We start from the raw sequence: 22,058 nt of genomic DNA, 5'->3' as shown, positions 1-22,058 counted from the left end.
ACCCAGGGATTGAAACCAAGTCTCCCACATTGCAGGCAGATTCATTTCCGTCTGAGCCACCAGAGAAACCCAAGAATACTGGAGTGTGTAGCCTATCCCTTCTCAAAGGGACCTTCCCGGCTCAGGAATAGAATGGGGGTCTCCTGCATTGCAGGAAGATTCTTTACCAGCTGAGCTACCAGGGAAGCCCCAAAGCAGCCATGGTCATATGTAAATGAATGAGCATGGCTGTGTTCCAATAAAACTTTATTTACAAAGACAGACAATGAGCCAGATTTGACCCCCAGACAGTAGGATCAGAAAACTAACTTTCATCCAAAACTGCACTGGATGAAATTGTGAAGTAGATGCATTAAATGAATCCTTAATGATGGCATTTCAGGTTGTTTGACAAGTGGGTGAATATCAGTCAGAATCTTGTTTCAACTACTGGAAAACTATCCAAACTTGTTTAAAGCCAAGAGAAATTTTCTGTTTGTTGTTTATATAACTGAAAACTTAGAGGTAGACCTGGCTTTAGGAGCAGTTCTAAATGACTTCTCTTTCCTCACCTTTGGGCTCACATTATCCCCTGTAGAGGGCATTCTCAACCAGCTTCTCTTCTCAAAGTTATAAAATGGTTGCCTCCAGCAACCAAAGCTAGATCCTTCAAGATTCACATCCTATGGCAAGAGCTTGGAATTCCTGGCAGATGAATTGAGACCACGCAAATTAAACTCGCTTTAAGCCAGGTACTCATTCAGTCTTAATATCTGCTAGTGCAAGGCTTTTTTCTTTGGCTTTTTGTTCTAGAAAGGTTCTGATAACTCTTGGGCCATATTCTTCCTTATAAATGTTACAATCAGCTTATCAAGCTCCAAGGAAAATCTTATAGGGTTTGTGACTAGAACTGTATTAAATTTGTAGACCAACCTGAGGAGGATCAACATCTTGACAATATTGTCTTCACATTTATGAATGTGGTATAGTTCTCTCCATTTATTTAGGTTTTCTTTAATATCTCTTAATGCTTGTGCTCAGCAGCTAAATCATGTCCAGCCCTTTGCAACCTCATGGACTGTAGCTTGCTAGCCTCCTCTGTCCATTGGATTCCCCAGAGGAATACTGGAGTGGGTTGCCATTTCCTTATCTAATCTCTAGCTATTTATAATTTTCCCCATAGAGTTCAAAAGGGAAGATGGAGAAGCAAGAATACACAGAAGGATTGTACAAAAAAGGCCATAATGTCCTGGATAACCACAACAGTGTTATCACTCACCTAGAATCATACATCCTGGATTGTGAAGTCAAGTGGGCCTTAGGAAGCATTATTATGAACAAAGCTAGCGGAGGTGATAGAATTCCAGCTGAGAGCTGTTTCAAATCCTAAAAGATGATGCTCTTAAAGTGCCACACTCAGTATGCCAGCAAATTGGGAAAACTCAGCAGTGGTCAGAGGATTGCAAATGGTCAGTTTTAATAAAGTAGGGCCATGCCAAAGAATGTTCAAACTACCACACATTTGCACTCATCTCACATTCTAGCAAGGTAATGCTCAAAATTCTTCAAGCTAGGCTTCAACAGTACATGAACTGAGAACTTATATATGTACAGGCTGGATTTAGAAAAGGCATAGGAGCCAGAGATAAAATGCCAACATCTGTTGGATCACAGAAAAAGTGAAAGAGGAGAGTGAAAAAGTTGGATTAAAACTCAGCATTCAAAAAACTAAGATCATAGCATCCAGTTCCATCACTTCATGACAAATAGAAGGGGAAACAATGGAAAGAGTGATAGACTTTATTTTCTTGGGCTCCAAAAATCACTGCAGATGGTAACTGCAGCCATGAAATTAAAAGACACTTGCTCCTTGGAAGAAAAGCTATGACAAACCTAGACAGTAATATTAAAAAGAAAAGACATCACTTTGCTGACAAAGTTCCATATAGTCAAAGCTATGGTTTTTCCAGTCAAGTATGGATGTGAGAGTTGGACCATACAAAATGATGGGTGCTGAAGAATTGATGCTTTTGAACCCTATTGCTGGAGAGGACTCAGGGGAGTCCCTTGGACAGCAAGGAGATCAAACCAGTCTATCCTAAAGGAAATCAACCTTGAATATTCATTGGAAGGACTGATGCTGAAGCTGAAGCCCTAGTACTTTGGCCACCTGATGTGAAGAGCTGACTTCTTGAAAAAGACTCTGATGCTGGGAAAGATAGAAGGCAGGAGGAGAAGGGGGTGACAGAGGATGAGATGGTTGGATACTATCACTGACTCAATAGACATGATTCAATAGCTCAAATAAGGTTTGAGCAAACTCCAGGAGGCAGTGAAGGACAGGGAAGCCTGGGGTCACAAAGAGTCAGACACAACTGAGTGACTGAACAAGAACAAAACAAACCTCAGTGACTTAATACAGCAATAAACATTTGTTATCTTCACAGTAATATGGGCCAGGAATGTGGGAGTATTTTCTGACTTGGATCACTCGTGAAATTGCCATCAAGCTGTCAGCCAGGGCCGCTATCATCTGAAGATTTGACTGGAGCTTGAGAGTCACATTTCAGGTTATTACTCATGCCTAGCAAGTTGGGGCTGATTGTTGGTGAAAGGCCTCAGTTTATCCCCCATGGGGCCCTCTTCACAGGATGTTTGAGTGTCCTTACAGCATGGCAGCTGGCTTTCCTTAGAGCAATTAAAGAGAAAGAGAAATCTGCCCCCCGCCCAAAGCTATTTTTTTATGGTCTAATCTCAAAAATCACATAGCATCAGTTTCTATTAAAATTGAGAAGTTAGTCTGGCTTATTTTCAAAGGGAGGAGAATTAGTACCACATTCTAAATCTCAGGAGTGAAGAAAGCACCATCCTCGTAGTCTAAGGTTTCTGATTTGTTATTTATTTTTATTTTTTTGCAGAAGAGACCTCTAGGCTCATACAGAAATGCACATTTGCTTTTCCTATTTTTACAACATGCTTCCACCAGATATTTTGGTAAATTCTAATAGAAGAAGATACTGCTTCCTTAGTACTGTTCTCACCAGAGCCCCTCTTGGTCTGAATTACAGCCATATTAAATGAATTGCACCCACCCGAGTCTTGCTCTCATTCCTTTGCATATGCTTTTCTCTCTGCCTGGATTTCATCTCCCCTGGCTTATTCCTGCTTAAGCCTTTCCTAACCTGAGTCTGGATAGGATTCCCCCCCACCCCCCACTTACATTCTGCTATCACACCCTATGCTTTCACCTTCCTGACACTAATCACACTATAACATGATAGAATCTGGCCCTCGGGCAGCATCAGCCTAATTTGGATATTTGTTAGAAATGCAGAATTTCAGGCCTCCCTTCCCACACTCACTGAAACAAAAAACTCTGGGGTGGGACCCTGAAATCTGTGCTTTCACAAGCCTCCAGGTTATCCCAGTGTTCATTCAGTTTGAGAACCACTGCTTGCTCTAATGTAATTGCCTGTTTACTGTTTGGACTCCATACCAGAGGTCAGCTCCATGGGATAGGGCTCTCTCTGTCCTCATCATCTCTGTGTCTGCCAAGCCCATGATCGGTGCTCTGTCAGTTCTATGTGGAATCTGAAAGATAAAGGTAAGAAAGAGGGAGGGGACTCGGTCCGAGAAAACTGCCCAGGGACTGACCTCCACCTCCCTGCTTCTACTCATCTCCAAAGTCAGCTACACTAGATGCTCCAGCCTTTTGCCTTCTTTGCTTGCTTGCTTGCTTTTTTGCATTTCCTGGAGGTTCATTGCCTTCCAAATAAAATTGCTTCTAAAGAAGCTGGGACCCTGGGGCCCAGGACAGGCACCATAAGCTTGAAGAAGTGCTCGGGGACAGGAGACACAGCTGGTCTGGGGGTGGTTGGTGGCTCTGTTAGTGACTAGGTTTGGCTGAGCTTCAGCAAGTCTCTGTCCCGCACTGGGTGCTCTGACAGCTTGTGGTGGGGCAGGTGTGTTGTCTTCTCCATGGGAACCTATAACACAGCACAGGAAGTGTAATGAAATGGGGCAGAAGCCAGATAACTGTGATAGCACTGAGGGGACCAGCAGGAGGACTTCAGGGTTACAACCCAGTGACAGTGGATGCAGCAGCCAAAGGAATTTCAGTTGTATTCACTCCAAGTTCTTCTCTCCCCTCTCTTCTCCCCAGCCCTCACTGTTGCTCTTATTCTCCAGGTCTTGATGTGGTACCCATCACGTGACCATTTGCAGATCAGGACCATGGACTGAAGTAGAAACTTATTTTTCTTCAAATAAAGCAAACCAAACATTCACTGTACAGTTTTGGATTGTGGTTTCAGAGGAGAAGTCTTCTCCAGTGTGTGTATGGAAGGCAGTCCAGACCAGCGTTTGTAATGACGTTCCTATCTGACTCCCTCATGAATGTGGAGCTTATCATCTGCATTCTCCTATCTGTCTTGTGATCGCCTGTGGAAAAGAGGGCTTCCCTCTGTGATTTCTCCTGAAGGGAGTGGAGATTACTGATGTCAGTCATTGTGAATGGACCATGCCAAGGGTTCTCCAGAGTGGCAGGGGTTAAAGGTGGAGCCTACCACAAGGAGCCAGGCAAGGATGCTTCCCACCAGGGAACCCCAATGTAATGGGAGTAAGTCAGATTCCATACGCCCAATTAACTACTTCAAGGGTCAGCAAACTGTGGTCCCTAGGCCAAATCCAGCCCACAGTCTGTTTTTATAAATAAAGTGTTATTGGAACACAGTCATGACCATTTATTTATATGTTGTCTGTTACTGCTTTACCATCATGACGGCAGAGTTAAGTAGTTGTGACAGAGTCTGTTAGGCCCACAGAGGCTAAGTATTTATCACTGTATCTGGCTCCCTACAAAGTTTGTAGACTCTTGCTTTGATGGAACATTTATATCCTCTTTATGATATCCAGCCTCTGGCTCTGGCCTGGTCATATTTAAAGGGTCTAGCCTGATTTCATCTATGCTAGTGGGCTTAAAATATTTACTTTAAACTTTTAATTTAGAAGTAATTTCAAATTTATATAAAAGTTGTAAGAATAATGCAAAGATTATCAAATACCTTTTACCAGATTCACCTATTAACATTTTACACCGTTTGTGCTCACACTCTATGTATTTATATTTTCTGTTTTCTATTCATAGTATATAATATTCTTAATCATTTGAGACTGTCACATACATCAAAGCTCTGTACTTGTGAATGCTTCATGTGCATGTGTAGGCTTCCTGAGAATTAAGATTTTTTCTTTTCATAACCAAGTACATTTAAATTTTAGTAAGGTTAATATTGATTGCCAAGAAAGGTCCATATAGTCAAAGCTATGGTTTCTCCAGTAGGTATGTATGCATGCGAGAGTTGGACCATAATGAAGGCTGAGTGCTGAAGAATTGATCATTTCAAACTGTGGTACTGAAGGAGACTCTTGAGAGTCCTTCAGACAGCAAGGAGATCAAACTAGTCAATCCTAAAGGAAATCAACTCTGAATATTCATTTGAAGGACTGATGCTGAAGCTGAAACTCCAATATTTTGGCCACCTGATGTGAAGAGACGACTCATTAGAAAAGACCCTTATGCTGGAAAAGATTGAGGGCAAGAGAAGTGGGGAACAGAGGACAAGATGGTTGGATGGCATCACTGACTCAGTGGACATGAGTTTGAGGAAACTCTGGGAGATAGTGAAGGATGGGGAAGCCTGGCGTGCTGCAGTTCATGGGGTCACAAGGAATTGGACATGACTTAGTGACTGAACAACAATATTGACACCATACTTTCGTCTACTCTACCATCCATATTTCAGTAATGTCCTTTGCACTATTTCTTCTCTTCCAGTATGGCATTCAGGGTCAGGAGTTGCCTTCACTTGTGAACATTAGCTTTTGAGGTTTGACTCCATGAAGGAATGAAACATATCCTTTATAGTTAGTTCATCTCCCAGAAAAGTGTAAGGAAAAGGCAACCTTTTCTCTGGCCCTTTAGAGCTTATACTTGAGGAGCACCTAGAACGTTCTGGGGGAAGTTTCTAGGAACTGGGGAAATGTTCATGAAATGGGATTTCTAGAAGGCAGGTAGATTCCTACAGCTTCTTGCCCCTCCTCTGAATATGGTGGTCATGCCTCACATTTGGAGATCCCCAGAGAGGAGAATTTCTAGCCCAAACTCTTTACTCTCTGGCTGCAATCAGCCCAAAAGATCCCTTTCCATGATGATCCCCAGCCCTAAAGAGAAAATGTATGTAAGACTCTATCACCCTGAGAATTTGGAAGTGTGGGGATAAACAAGGACCTTGGAGCCAAAGGCACAGACTTAGAATCTGCAGATCTGGGAAGGACCTGTGCCTGTTGACTTGTTAAGGATCCAACTTCATATAAATTAAAATTCATTATATCAGTTAAGGCTACCATTTAAAGCATAATTAGTCATCCTTTTAAAAATAGAGAAATATTTTTGGTTAGCATAAATGGGTTAAATAAAAATTTATGCAAGAAGCAATAAAGTTTGATTTGGTGTATCTGTAATATATGTAACATATATAAGTAATCTTGCAAAAATATGTGTTTAAAAATATAACATTCATTTAACTGTTTATTCATTTTTTATCAACGATTTATCGGTCTATTGTGTGCTAAGTGCTGGGGATGGAGAAATGAATCACACATTCCTGGATATGCTGGGAGGGACCATTTTGCTGTATTAAAGAATTTGGATTTATCTTTCAGAAAGTATAATGTTATTCTCACTGGGCCTGGCCTGGGCCTAGAAATGCAGGTTTGAAATTCTGACCCTTCTGGGGGTGGTAGCACTCTTTTGGAAAGTGTGATGCCTGTGGCTGGACTGCAAATACTGGTAAAGGGTTTAAGTCTCTAACGATTCTTCCAGAACAGCCAGCTGACAATGAGTAATATGCAGTTTGATGTGAAAATTAGAAAACTGGCAGACGAACCTGCAAGAAGGAAATTGGATTTCCAGAGAGACGAATGGGAGGCCATGCGGCTGAGCAGGGTTCATAAGATGCAAACGCAGGCAGGGGAGTTGCAATCCTTGCTCTTGCTCAGAGTGCAGAATAAGTCCCTATTATTTATTTATATATGGGTGAAAGCGAGAGTTCCATGGTCCTGGTGTTTTTATGATCAAAATGGATGGATTCAATATCGAGTAATGATGTGTTCAAAATGAAAGGCACATCATTAAATGTCACAGGCGTTTATTAACACAGTTTCCTTCTTATTCAAATAAAACAAGCATTATCCCACCAGGGCCCACGTGACTCTCTCGCCTTTTCTCAGCAGGTTTTGGAGGAATCTCTGTTTCTGGGAGGCAGTGTGGTGGAAAGCAAATCTGAGAGAAGTAGAGGGATGTGATAAGGAGTGCTCTCTTTCTCTTTAGCTTCCCCATCATGTTTCATTAGGTTACTCATTTGTTTCCCATCCCTTTTCTCCTCTCTTATTCCTCTGCTTTTCACTGCACATTATTGAGATATATAAATGGATTCTGGGGACTTCCCTGGTGGCGCATTGGATTAGAATCTGCCTGCCCGTGCAAGGGACACGGGTTAGATCCCTGGCCTGGGAAGATTCCACATGCTGTGAAGCAACTAGGCCTGCACGCCACAACTACTGAGCCCACTTGTTGCAATTACTGAAGCCTGTGTGTCTAGAGTCCATTGCTCCACAACAAGAGAAATCATGACAATGAGAAGTCCGAGCACCACAATGCTTGCCAAAACTGGAGAAAGCCAACACACAGCAGTGAAGACCCAGCACAGCCATAAACAAATAAATAAAAGAAATAGCTTCCATTCTCATGAACTGTGACTTGTTTCCCCCACAACAGTTAGTTGGGAGGAAATGGCAACCTTCATCTCAGGATCCTTTGAACAAATCCATGCCCAGAGCCACTCAGGCTAAAAGACTGCACAGTTTTGAATGTTCATGCTCCAGCTGAAAGAAACCGACTTTGGAGAAATGACATAAATTCATTACTACTGCACTGAAACCTCTTTCTGCTCGAGGCAGAGAAGATAAATTACCAACCAAGTGATATAAAGTTAGTTTGAATATTTTGTTGGATCAAATGCATCACAATGTCTGGAAATCTCTCCTCTTTCAAGTTGGAATTAAAGAATGGTTATCAGACCAATAATAGACACTATCATTTGCATACATTTCATCTCAAGGGACTTCTGAAGTTATGCAATACTCCAGTGGTTAATTGTTCTTCACACTCCTGACATATCAAATTACAGCTCAGATTAGGGAGAAACTATTGGTGATCGAGATGACTGGCAGGAGTTCACAAAGAGGGGCCTCTTTGAGGCCTGAAAGAGTACATGGCCAACAGGGGTGCTGCTGGGCCTTTTAAAGTGTTCCCATGAAGGAGGTGAACTTGACAAATTTTATTTGAAAGCAGGTTTTCTCCATGTTTTATTATTCCAAACAACTAGGCATCCAAAAATTCTAGCTTTTTTCTTTTTTTTTTCTTTTGTCCCTTTTCATCAAAGACTTATTTTTTTTAAAATAACCTTTAAAGTTGTCATTGACTCCATTTTCCCCCAGAATTCTTATTGAACAGGTCTCTGGTCTCAGAGGTTCTATGGAAGGAATTAATAATCAGTGTGTACTGAGAAGGTGTAACAACAGCAGGCTGATTTTTGAAAATCCTTCCTGATTTCTTCATAATCTCAGGGGACCGTCAAGAAATAATATACTCCATTTTATTACTCTGAACCTCCCAAGCACAGCACAGAGGCAGGCATGAGAATGATATGCCTTTCTTGCTGAGTAAAGAAGTAACTAGCCTTTTCCCATGGTGCCATGTTGGGCTGTACCCCACAGGCCTACAAACCCTGTGCTTGCCAGTTTCAAGAACAAAGAAAGAGCCCAGAGGCAGCAACAGAGACATCAATGTTTTAACAGAGGGGGGAATACAGTTGAGGTCCTGAGTTGACACTCCACTGTGTAAGGCAGGCTGCTGGCAGGACATGGCAGCAGTCTGTGCTCCCAGGGGAGGGGGAGGTTACCAGTTATAGGGGAGCTGACATCAGGTTGGCTCACTGGTTACCAAGTAGTTGAGATTAACAGAGGGACATGCCCCTCACTGCCCCTCTTATAAGCTCTTCCATAATGGAGATGTTCCCATTTAAAGGTTATAACAATCACCAACTGGGCCTGGAGCAAGTATGTAGGAAGGTCAGTCCTGTGAGTTGAGTGTGGGTGAAGCAGGCACTAGTCAGGCAGGGGATGGACAGAGAGCAAGAGAACAGACATCTTTGGTGGCCTGATAATATACTCCACTCCTACATACCCTGCATAACCCTTACAATGTTGGTCCATTCCTCTTCTGCAGTACACCTGGGGTCAGGTATCTACGTAGAGGGGCACTGAAATCAGGTATCACAAATACAGTACAGATGCCAGCAGCAAAAGTATAAACTGAAAGATACCAAATATGCTAAGAATAGTCATTTGCCAGGATGTGGGCAGATTCTGAAGGTAAGCACTTCTTGGGTCAATGGAGAGGGAGTCAATGGTGGCAGCATCTTGTCCAGTTTATAAGGAAGATAGGGCCACCCCAGGCTTTCACAAGCTCAAAGCCAACCCCATGGTGGCAGTGGGGAGGCCCCAGCTCTAAAATAAGCATTCTGTTGGCTTAGCCAGGAGTCACCAGTCACAGTACAGATCTACTGCCCTATGTTATGATGCATGCCATTAGGTGTGCACCCACTGGGCTATGCTTAGTCCCTCAGTCGTGTCCGCCTCTTTGAGATCCCAAGGACTGCAGCCCGCCAGGCTCCTCTGTCCACGGGGATTCTTCAGGCAAGAATACTGGAGTGGGTTGCCATGCCTTTCTCCATTAGGTCTTTCCAAACAAAAAATTGTTAATCCCAGTAGTTGGACTTATGTGTCCAAAAGCCAGCCCATTCCATTCCACACAGCATAGCCCAGTCAGTTGTACAATAATGTTTACTGACATGGGTCCTTCTGATGTACTGGCATGTATGATAAGAAGATGGTGAGAGTCTAATCCCCCCATGGTCAACAGTCCCCACATAGTCACTAATCAGATCAGTTTCATGGAAGTCCAGAGGAGGACGACAATGGCATCTCACTGTAGACCAGCAATTCGGCTCAAATAAATTTTTTTCTGCTCACACTAGGAATGAAATGTAACACATCTAATAGGCACAACAGAGAGGAGATCTTCACCATTAAGCAAGATACAAGCAGTACCTGCTCTTGGAGACAATACCACACTTGATTGTAGTTTTTGTCCTGGTCTGCAATACAGTTCAGAAAACTCAAGTTTTCTGTAATACAGGAGCACATCCAAAATCACCCTCTACAATGGCCACCTAGTATTACCTTGGATGTCAGAACCACAGCTACTCCACTTTGACGTTCAAATGTATCCTCCTCCACAATGGCCAGAGCAGATGTATAATGAATGTTTGATAGGCCACAAAACAAGCCACTCTGGTCAGTAAAGTTTAAGTTTACCCATATATTTGCCAGAATGTACCCCATATACCTCCATATATGAATATTTTTCCATCATTCCCCCCGAAGCATATATCCCTTGAAGGAGGAATGCTGCTTGCCCTGGGTCCAGATCATGTCCCTTGGTGCTAGGCCTCCTTTTTGTTTGCCTAGCTATCCACATTGGGAGAAAACTGATTAGATATTTTGAACAGGATCAGAGGTATGTTAATGGGGAAACACTTTATAGGCTACACATTTTATCACTTATACCGAAGTATTACACAAACATTGTACATCTGCTTTTAGCGGCAGCCTTAAAAGCAAGCAGTGATACATCATGTGTAGTTCTACTCTGTGACAACTTCAGTAGATAATTTTCTTTCCATCCTGAACATCAGGACAAAAGAACAGCTAGCACAATAACTCTCATAAATACAGACCTCAATTAGCAGAAACAATTTAATATTCACTGAAACATATTTTTCTTTCCAAAATTACCCTCATCTTCACCAACCAGAGTCAAATTGAGACTAATTTGTTTGCAAAGTCAGTCTGGTCAATTGACCACAAAGGCTGTGGTGGGATTTCTCAGAAGGAATCTCAGGCAGAATTCCTAAAAGGTCTCTGAAGACCAGGAAAACCATGGCAAAGTTGTGCCATCAGGCTCCACCTCAGTGAATTTCTCCCTTCTAGAAGTCAGGAAAACATCAAGATTCCTGCACTTGCCAGGAGAGAGTCTTCTCCATTTGCCTGATAAGGCTGCTCAGAATCCAGGCGTCTCCAATTTTCAGAGAGGCCAGGCAGAGAAAAAAGAAAAATGGTTCAATTCCACCCACAGGGGTAGTTTACCAAATTGCTATAAATCATCACTAACTTGAGGGGAAGGGTTTCTTTCTATGTGGAAAATAGAGTTCAAAACAAGTAATATTCCAGACAAAAACCATAAAAATTATTCCGATATTCAGCAGTTCACTCAATAACCAATCTTTTAAATTTTTTATGAAGCCATCAGGTTTTCCATTAGGATTCTTTAATTTCTTAGCCAGTTCAGTGGTATGAACTAAAGTTTATCAGAGACCTGTCCTTGTCAGAAAGACCTTCCTATGAATCTTCTTGAAGATGAAGTGCTTTTGTAAAAGTATCAAAGTATAACCGTCTATAAATGACAAAAGATGTATAAAGCCAAGGCTAAACACTTTGATTGCAATATAATCAATAAAGAAAATTGCTTACAATAACTAGAATTATGACTGATTTTAATCTTCATCTTTAGAAATCTTAATCTCTGGCAAAAACTAAGAAGCAAGTAATTGTGAACTGTTTGTCATACCAGAATTTTCTGATAGGAAAACTTACACTTTAGTCTTCCTCTCCTAAGAAAGTAAAGGTAGATAAACTTAGACCCATGCTGCAATTAATGTTCCAATATTCTATCCATTTGAAATGACTCAGATAGTCAATGAATTTTATTTAACTTAGTTTACTTTCAAGTTACCAAAATCTGGTAGATATTCCCCAAACATAATTACTCCAGTAGAGTTTACCTAAAGGTTCTTATCTCACTTACTTAAAGGTTCATCCTATCAAGTTACTTTCTTTGCTGACAGATTTGCAACAAATATAATAAGGTCCTATCTAACCTCTAGGAAACTTAGGTCCAACAGAAGTATTATACTTAACACTGATGACTCAAAAGATATATCTTTATTAAATCAAACCAATAAGCTTAAGGAGCTTCAATACCAGGTATTGATTCAGTATTGAATATGTTCCAGATCATGTGAACCTGAAATTTACTTGGGACACTTTCTTTTATTTTCCTTTTTATTTCTGAGAATTTTATATTTTTTAGAATTCTTTTATATTTCTGAGAATTTATATAAACTTTTAATTTCTTTTCAGCCACTTAAGCAGAGCTTATCTACAAACCAATTGTCATGGTCCGGGTGCAGGTTGGAAAAGAATTTCCAGACATGAGACAGAATGAGAGGGAAATAAAATTAGAGTGGGAGACACTCTTAGAACAGTGAGCCAGCTCAAGGGAGAACTGACGTTGAACAGGGGTCCTTAGTCCACTTTTATACCCAGGGTACAAGAAGTGGGATAGGGGTCTTGTGGGTCATTTGCTGATTGGATGAGGCAGATATACTGGGTGGCGGGGAAGAGTAAGGCAAATATCTTCTCCCTATGGGGTAGGAGGGGAGACAGCTGATACTGCTTAGGAGGACCTGAAATCCATTAATAGTTACAACATGGGGGAGGGAATGACTATAACAGTCTGGTTTTTCTGTTCCTGCATTCCAAGACTGTCTTTGGTTTTATCTGCTCTTTCATCCTTGGGTCACCACACCAACCTTATAGTGCCATTTGGAGGCAGAGACATCTCATATTTATAAGATACACATAAACATATTTGTATCTATATAGACACAGATCTCTCAGTTTTCCTGCTAGAGTCTAAAAGGCCCTCTGTTTTGTGTGTGTGTGTGTGTGTGTGTGTGTGTTTTAATTTTAAACTCAGGATTAAAATTCCCGAGGGCCCAGGTAGATTACTTTCTTTCTCTAAAGACATATGCAAAAACCAGTTTTGAATATCTAAAGAGTCTCATCTTGGCCATATTCAGGGTTTTGTTTTTTTTTTTTCTTTCAGTTTCTGAATTGCCCATTCAGTTAAAAAAATAATAGTAATAGAAAGTAGTACATATTATTCACTCACATTCAGATGCTTCATTTTAGAGGAACAAGAATCAGTATTCAAGTTGACCTTTGCATCAGCTATTTAGCTAAGCCTCTGTGGCCTTTTTTAATATAAAAGCAATGGCCAATACTACCCAAAGCAATCTACAGATTTAATGCAATCACCAAATTACCCATGAAATTTTTCACAGAACTAGAATAAATGCTTCTAAAATTTATATGGAACCATAAAAAAAACTCATAATTTCCAAGTCACCATGAGTTAAAAGAAGGATGTTGGAGACATAACACTCCCCGATTTCAGACAATACCACAAAGCTACAGTCATCAAAACAACAATGTATTTGCACAAAACAGATATATGGATCAATGGGACAGAATAGAAAACACAAATAAACCCACACACTATAGTTGATTAATCTTTGACAAAGGAGGCAAGAATATACAATGGAGAATAGCAGCCTCTTCAGCAAGTGGCGTTGGGAAAGCTGGACAGCTGCATGTAAATCAGTGAAATTAGAACACACCTTTACCCTATATACAAAAATAAACTCAAAATGGCTTAAAGACTTAACTATAAGATAGGACACTATAAAATTCCTAGGAGAGAACATAGGCAAAACGTTCTGACATAAATTGTAGCAATGCTTTCTTTGGTCAGTCTCCCAAGGCAATAGAAATAAAAGCAAAAAAACCCAAATGGGACATAATCAAACTTATAACCTTTGGCACAGTAAAGAAAACCATAAATGAAAAGACAACCTATGGACTGGGAGAAAATATTTGCAAACAATGTAATCAACAATAGCTTGATGTCCAAAATATGCAAACAGCTCATATAACTCAATAATGAAAAAACCAAACAACCCAATCAAAAAATGGGCAGAAGATCTAAATAGACATTTCTCCAAAGACATAACAGGTGGTCAATAAGCACATGAAATGATGCTCACCATTTCTAATTATTAGAGAAATAGAAATCAAAACTACAGTGAGGTACCACCTCACCCTGGTCAGCTTACCCGTCTGAAGCAAGGTCCTAGAACAACATCTCACTGTGAGCAGAGGATGGCCAGCAGAACGTGGTGGCAGTTTTCTCAAGGAGGTAGTGCTTGTGTGGTGAGATAACCAGTTATGGGGGAATTGACAGGTAACAAATGCTGGAGAGTGTATGGAGAAAAGGGCCTCCTTCTATACCATTGGTGGGAATGCAATCTGGTGGAGTCATTACATAATAGTATAGAGGTTCCCTAAAAATAAAAAAATAGAAATTATCATATGATTCAGCAATCCCACTTCTGGGCATATACTTAGACAAAACTATTATTCAAAAAAACACATGCACCCGAGTGTTCATAGCAGCACTATTTACAAATGGCCAAGACATGTAGCAACCAAAATGTCCATCAACAGATGAATGTAAAAAATACATGTAATATATATTATACACACACATATACATACAAAGAATATTACTCAGCCACAAAAAAGAATTAAATAATGCCATTTGTAGCAACATGGATGAACTTACAGACTATCATATTCAATGAAGTCAGACAGAGCAAGACTATCATACATCATACATATCACTTTTATGTGGGATCTAAAATATACAAATGATCCTTATTCACAAAACAGAAACAGACTTACAGACATAGAAAACAAATTTACATTACCAAAGGAGAAAGAGTGGGGAAGGATAAATTAGGGGTTTGAGATTAACAGATAAAAGCTGCTATATACAAGATAGATAAACAAGAACCTACTGGATAGGACAGGGAAATACATTCACTATCTTGTAATACACCAAGTGGATAAGAATATGAAAAAGAATATATACGTGTAACTGAATCACTTTGCTGTATATCAGAAACTAACACAACACCAATTAAAAAGAAAAAAGCAACAGCCAGCCCACAGCTGCGGGCACTTTTTTCCCACTGTAATAACAGCCAGTATCTCTCAAAAAGTCTTGGGGTATCTATGATGAGTTCTCTATACACTCTTGGTGGACCCCATTCATCAATGACAGCCCCCACAGGACCCCACAGACTAGTGGATGGCTGAAGAATTGATGCTTTTGAACTGTGGTGTTGGAGAAGACTCTTGAGAGTCCCTTGGACTGCAAGGAGATCCAACCAGTCCATTCTGAAGGAGATCAGCCCTGGGATTTCTTTGGAAGGAATGATGCTAAAGCTGAAACTCCAGTACTTTGGCCACCTCATGTGAAGAGTTGACTCATTGGAAAAGACTCTGATGCTGGGAGGGATTGGGGACAGGAGGTGAAGGGGACGACAGAGGATGAGATGGCTGGATGGCATCACTGATTCGAGGGACATGAGTCTGAGTGAACTCCGGGAGTTGGTGATGGACAGGGAGGCCTGGCGTGCTGCGATTCATGGGGTCGCAAAGAGTTGGACACGACTGAGCGACTGAATTGAACTGAACCCCGGGATTTCTGCTGCAACTTTCAGGTCCCCATTCCTCGCCCTCATTTCCAGACATCTGGGAGCTCACAGACGTTTCCTCCGTTTCTTGGCTACTCCGCCAGTTGTTGGGCTGCACCCTGCGGGCCTGCCAGATCTGTGCTTGCCCAGTCAAGACCCAACAAAGGGCCCAGAGGCAGCGACAGAGACATCAGTGGTTTAATGGGTGGGGGGACTTACATGTCTGAAGCAAGGTCCTGGAGCGACATTCTACCATGAGCAGTGGAGATTAGCGGGCAGAACGTGGCAGCAGGCTTTGTAACAAGGTTGGGGCGGGGGGGGGGGGGGGGGGGTGACGTAACCAGTTATAGGGGGAATTGACGTCAGGTTGGCTCATTGCTCACCTGGGAAACTAGCCGGGGGCACGCCCCTCACGCACCTCACGCCCTTCACGTCCTTCACAGCCCCTCACCGCCCTCTCTGATAAGCTAACTTGTGGAGAGGGTCTTCTTCCTTTTTTTTTTTTTAAAGCAGAAATGTGTTTATTAGGCACCCTTTTTCCTGACAGAGGAGCAAGACAAGGAAAGAAGTGCCTGTAAAAATCTCTCGGGTTGCAGGAATCTCTCAGAAGATTCCAGAGAATGTAGGAGCTGACTGGCCGACACCTCAAGAAGAATACTATTTGGCTGGATCATGGCAGCAGGCGATGACCCAAACATGGAGCAGACTTGGCTCCTGGACTCCACAAGCCCTGAGAAGTGAGTAGGCAGCACCGAGACACCCGCCAGAACACTGGCAGATGCGAAGGGCCTGACGGCTGAGGCGCGCCACCACCCCTGAGCCAGCAGGGAGGTGGGGGAGGGGAACTGCAGGGTTACAGGAAGACCTTCACCTGGGCCAGGTCCGAGGGCCTTCCCCAAAACTGCCAGCCTCGTCCTGATGCTTACTCGGCCCCATACATAGGGGTTTCTAAAGACCTGAAGATTCTTGGCTTCCTTTGGCTGTGAAACCTCCCGGTGGCACTGGGCTGCATATCTTCGGCCACCAGGGTGGAATTTGCACTGCCCACACCTGGCTGTTGGGGGTGGCCCATGGGGGGATGACATCATAAGCTCCTTAAGGATGGGCCTTTGTGCATCAGGTTCATATCAGATGTTCTGATCTAAAGGTTAGAATAGTTCTGATGTAAAGGTTAGAACAGTCACCAATGGGTCAGGGACAAGTATGTAGGAAGGTCAGTCCTGTGAGGAGGGTGTAGGGGAAGCAGGTACTGGTCTGGTAGGGGATGTGCGGAGAGCAAGAGAGCAGCCATCTTGGGTGGCTTGGTCATACATGCCATTCTTATAGTTCTCGATATCAACCACGCAGCTAGCGTATTCTGCAGATACACTGATGCTGAGCTGATGTGAACGCAACCTCATTAGGCAGTTTAAGCTTCAAATGAGAGACATTCTGGATTGCCGTTTGTTAAGTGGGCTTCCTGCAAGGATACAGGGATATGTGAAGTGGTCGTTTTTGTCATGCAGTCACCTCTGTGGCATAGTATCACCAAATATTCTGTGTGTAATCCTGTCGTTTCAGGCCTCTCTCACTCTAGTGTCACATAGCTTGTGTGGCCGATGTGAGAGAAAGTGGTGTGTAGAATTTTCCAGCATAGGCAGTGGAGATCAGTTAAGATCAGATCTCCCACTCCAGCTTTTCCTGTCTCTTTCATGGTGACCTTGGAGGCCACCATATTAAACTGTTTCATTCTAACAGGATGGAGTCTTCAGGAGCCTGGAATCCTCAGTGAGTGACGAGCAATTTCCCCACCGACTGCATTAGAATTATAATGTGAGAGAAAAATAAATCTCTGCTGTGTTAGGTCACCAAGGTAGAGTTTGTTACCCTGGCGAATTCTGACACATTTATCCCCAGCAGGTTTCTCCTTCCATCTCATTGGCCAAACCTGAGTTATACAGTCATTCATTACTGCAAGGAAAGCTGGGGGGAATGGGAAGAGGATTGCTAATTTGGCTTACATGAATCATGGTTTCACCCTAGACAAAAAGTGGGGTTCTGTTACAAGGAGGAAGTGAGGGAGACATTGTGTAGGCACTCTCACTGTCTGCCAAATCCCCAGACACTATCAGCCTAAATGAGGAAAAAGCTAAAGCCCCAAAGGCAGAAGTGGATACCCAGGTATTTCTGTAATTCCATGCCTCAGAACAAGTGTCCCAGAAACGTCTGATCCCAAGTGGCTCCTTCTCCTCTGAGCTGTCAAGATGCCTGGTTAAGTGACTGTTAAACAGCCTCTGCCTCCTCCCCTCTGCCTCCCACCGCCCAAGAGGCTGCCCTTGAGGTAAGGAGGGAAGTGATCCCACTATCCCTTTGCCAACTCTCAGAGAGGTTATGAGGCTGAACAGATTTGTGTTTGAAAAGGGCTTAGAGGCTCTGGCATGAAAGGTACCACAGAAGTGCAAATGCCTGCAATTCATCGCCTGCTGAATGGAACAGAGCTGAGTCGCTTTAAACTGGAATTTTCGGGTCTGGGGCTGGTGTGTGACTGTTCTTGTGTTTTTTTGAACACATTCTCTTCTGTGTAGACTACGACTTGTTCCCATGGTTGTTCCTTATCCCCGCTAACCCTCAGTGCTCTCCTCACCCATCTCCTGGAGGAAGGCCTCCTATTAAGGGAGGTAAAACCACAAATTATTCAAAATTCGGCTCTCAGAACTTTTACCTCCTCTTTCTCTGACCTTCTCTTGTATCTGCCCCTTCTGCCACTTAATGGTGTCTCCCCTCTGGTACTTCTTGTTGGGGGAAATTGAATTTGTATTAGCTAGACCCAGGGATTGGTTCTGTTGTGGAGGTGGATGAGTTCTGGCCCAACCCTGAGTAACTGATGTAGGATATTCAAGGGCTCTGGGTTTCCCAAGCACATGAGTGTTTGCCAGAGAGGAAGCTCAATAAAGATTCCTTCAGTGATGAATGAATTGTGAAGCACAGTGTGAGGTCCAATGCTGTCTTCCCTATAGGTCTCATTTTATCTTCCCCAAACCCTAGGAGGCAGTTGTAATTCTCAGCATTCCTCTATTTTCCATATGAGGAAACTTGGCCAAAGAACTCAGCCAGGATTGGGACCCAGGCTCTACACTAACACCTTAGTATGATTGAGTTGTCTGCTTCCTCTCCCCAGGGATTAACATTTTTTAAAGGATTTCAGGGCAAGAACCCAGTGGAATGGACCTCCAGTGGTGACATTTCTGGCAGCAGAATTGGTGAGAAGCTATCAACCAGTGCTGCAGTGTCAGGAAGAGTTAAATCTTTTTGACAATTCAATGGCCCCCTTTGGGTTTGCCCAAATGGCACCTGTTGTTGAGGTCAATAAAGCTTACAATTTAATTTCATCTTCCTGCAGACACTCTCTCTCATTAGGGGGTGGAATGATGATGGGATTCTCCCAGCCATGCAATTTCACTTTCTACAGAGCAGTGCATAAGTACAGTCACTGTTTCTGCACAGAAAGTTATCTGCTCCACCCCACAAACCCCCCAAACTGCTTGTAATGAGGAAGTGAGTGTCTGTATAAGGAGAGATGGGGGAGCAATGAGTGGGGATGAGAAGAGGCAAAGCTACACACAGGGCTCCTAAGAGGCAGCTCTGCTTTTTTCCTCTGTGAGCCGACACCTGTCCTTGCAGGCTGTTCATTATGTTCAGCAGAATCTGAATGCTTCCATGATCCAGATGACAAGAATGTGACTTTTCCATTTATTAGAAATGAACTTCAGGTGGATATGAGAGACTCTTTCTGTTTTCAACTCTGATCTAATACGACCCTTCGGTTCCATAGTAAGAGTGATGATAATAAAACCAGTAATTACAGTGCCAGAGGTAGTTACCATTTGCTGGCTATGATAAGAGGTGCAGTGCATATATTCCATTATTTAATCCTCAAAACAGCTCTATGAGGTAGGAATCTCATTCCCATTCTACAGAGGAAGAAACTGAGACTGAGCTAGAAGAAATAACTGTCTAATGTCATATAGCCAGTGAAAGACAGAGTCAGGACTGGAACCCAAGTTGGTGTGACTTCAAATGTGTACCTTTCCTGCCTCTCCCTTATCACCTATCCTCCAACTGTGTTTCAGTAATGAGATGAATGTGTCCCAATTACTCTGTGGATCAAGACAATATCCATGGCAACCGAAAAGCACTGCACATTGCATCTGGAGTGTTGAGGGTGTTTAGACACTCCCCTCCCCTCTTCTCCAGGGAATTCCGTGGAGGAACTAGTGGGGGGATTCTGTGGGAGATTTCATTTTCTTTTATGAGTTATTGGTGATAGAGTGTACGTGTGTGTTTGCATGTTCTGGCAATACTGGTGTCTGATGTGTGACCTGTTTCTTATTAAAGTTATAGCTTTTGCAGGGAGTTGAGGTTATTACTGGTGCTTTGGGAGAGCAGGTGTCAAAATTGGACTCATTCTGGCATGTGGAAGGTGATCTCGAGTTCTTTGCCCCGGAGATCTATATGCTAATAGGAAAAATGCTCTTTCTTCTCTTTGGGCCAAATTCTGAAAGATTATACTAGCTCTGTGGATTGCAAAAGGAAAAGAACAGACACAGCCTGGGAGGCAGACTTGGGAGGGAAAGAAGAAAGGAAGAGAGTGATGTCATTGAAACAGGCTGAGGTGTCCCTTCCCACAGCACTGTGGGGCATGCATGCTATGGGGCAAACCAGGGAATGCCAGTTATACCTCACTGAATGAATGCAGTGTGGCACTGAATTCCACAGGTTATTAGAACCTAAAAGTTAGAATTATGGAAAAATTCAAGGCCTGTATACATTGACAACTTCCCTTTCTCTAACTTCATGTTAAACAAAACCCTTTTTTTGCTTTTTAATAATTTATTTTTTAATTGAAGGATAATGCTTTATATACTTTTGTTGCTTCTGCCAAATAAATGTTGAACACAAACCTTTTTATGGTGTGAAATAAGTCTGTCTCTAGGTCCTAGCTATGCAGGGAGTACTTGTCATAATTATGTTCACACTACATCTTTTGGACTCCTGTCATCTATTTTAGTGATTTTTCTCTTTGAGATTTGGACCTTCCAACAGTTAAGGCAAGAAAACTTGTCTTCCAAGCCATTGCTGAGGCTGAGGCTGGACCCATGAACCAAGCAAGTTCCATGAGGGAAATGGTCCACATAAAGAAGAAGGCCATACTCAGAACCTACCTTTCCAGAGGAATGGCAGGAAGTGGTTGGGCTTTCAGGAGTAGTGATGGCAACAAGTGTGCTTCCCTGGTGGTTCAGCTGTAAAGAATCCATCTGCAATGCAGGAAGTGTGGGTTCGATCCCTGGGTCAGGAAGATCCCCTGGAGAAGGAAATAGCAATCCACTCCAGAATTCTTGCCTGGGAAATCCCATGGAGAGAGGAGCCCAGCAGGCAGGCTATAGTCCATGGGGTCACAAGAGTCAGAAATGACTTAGTAACTTAACCACAAACACGAAATAGCAGCAAAGCTCCTAAGAGTAAAATCTTGTGACTAACATACCGCACTGTGTCTCATTCTCCATGTCCACCAGGGGAGCTGTGGTGCTGCTTCCACTGCCAATGGGACTGACCTATGAGTGGTCCATTGTTGGCACTTGGGTTTTCTTCATGGCTGTAGGGGCTTCCCAGGTGGTGCTAGTGGTAACCTGCCTGCCAATTCAGGAGACTAAGATACGTGGGTTCAATCCCTGGGTTGGAAAGATCCCCTGGAGGAGGGCATGGCAACCCACCCCAGAATTCTTGCCTGGAGAATCCCATGGACAGAGGAGCCTGGTGGGCTACAGTCCATAGGGTTGCAAAGAGTCGGACATGACTGAAGCAACTCGTCACACACTTAGCTATAGAGACTCTGAGCTTAATTCACTGTCTCTGAGTTTCTAGAAATTCTGTTAAGTTTCATAATGTTGCTAATGATTTTGCTTCAGCTGGTTAGTATTGGTTTTATGGGTTACAACTGAAATTTTTGGTCTATTCAGGTGGACTTTTTTTTTTTTACTGTGAATTAATAAATAGTATTTTGGTTTTCCTGAATCTAGCCCACTGTTATACTCTGATGAGATCCAGGTTTCTGAGTTTGCAAAGCAGAGAGTATCAGGCCCCAGACCCTGGATAATGGTAGATTTTCCAGGGTAAATCTGCTTGATCATCTGGTTCTCTCTAGGTAGCACTTTCAGCATTGCTGTATTTTACACTTATTCTCCATTTACAACTTTTATTAGTCAGAGTTCTCCAGAGAAATAGAACCAATAAGATTTATATAGATATACAGAAAATGATTTTTTTCTGAAAAGCTGACTCGTGATTATGGAGGCTAAGAATACTGTGATCTCCTGAAGGACTAGAAACCAGGAGAACTAATGTTCAAGGGCAAAAGAAGATGGATGTCCAGCTCAAGTAAAGAGCAAATTCACCCTTCCTCTGCCTTTTTATTGT

At 42.6% G+C, this 22,058-nt stretch overlaps 1 long non-coding RNA gene across 1 annotated transcript in view; it reads right to left on the bottom strand.

Annotated features, from left to right (window-relative positions):
- The window catches only part of LOC123332819, a 98,853-nt gene extending 82,941 nt beyond the window's left edge, over nt 1-15,912 (bottom strand). Inside the window, exons 1-2 of the long non-coding RNA XR_006549876.2 lie at nt 15,825-15,912; nt 14,181-14,408 (exon numbers count right to left, since the gene is read on the bottom strand). This is a non-coding gene — a long non-coding RNA (uncharacterized LOC123332819). The remainder of the gene's footprint in view (nt 1-14,180; nt 14,409-15,824) is intronic.
- Nucleotides 15,913-22,058: the final 6,146 nt, after the last annotated feature.

The sequence above is a fragment of the Bubalus bubalis genome, chromosome 3 (assembly GCF_019923935.1).
Source record: "Bubalus bubalis isolate 160015118507 breed Murrah chromosome 3, NDDB_SH_1, whole genome shotgun sequence".
Lineage (NCBI taxonomy): Eukaryota > Metazoa > Chordata > Mammalia > Artiodactyla > Bovidae > Bubalus > Bubalus bubalis.
Note: the sequence above shows the minus strand (reverse complement) of the source record. Positions and strands in the feature narration are given on the sequence as shown.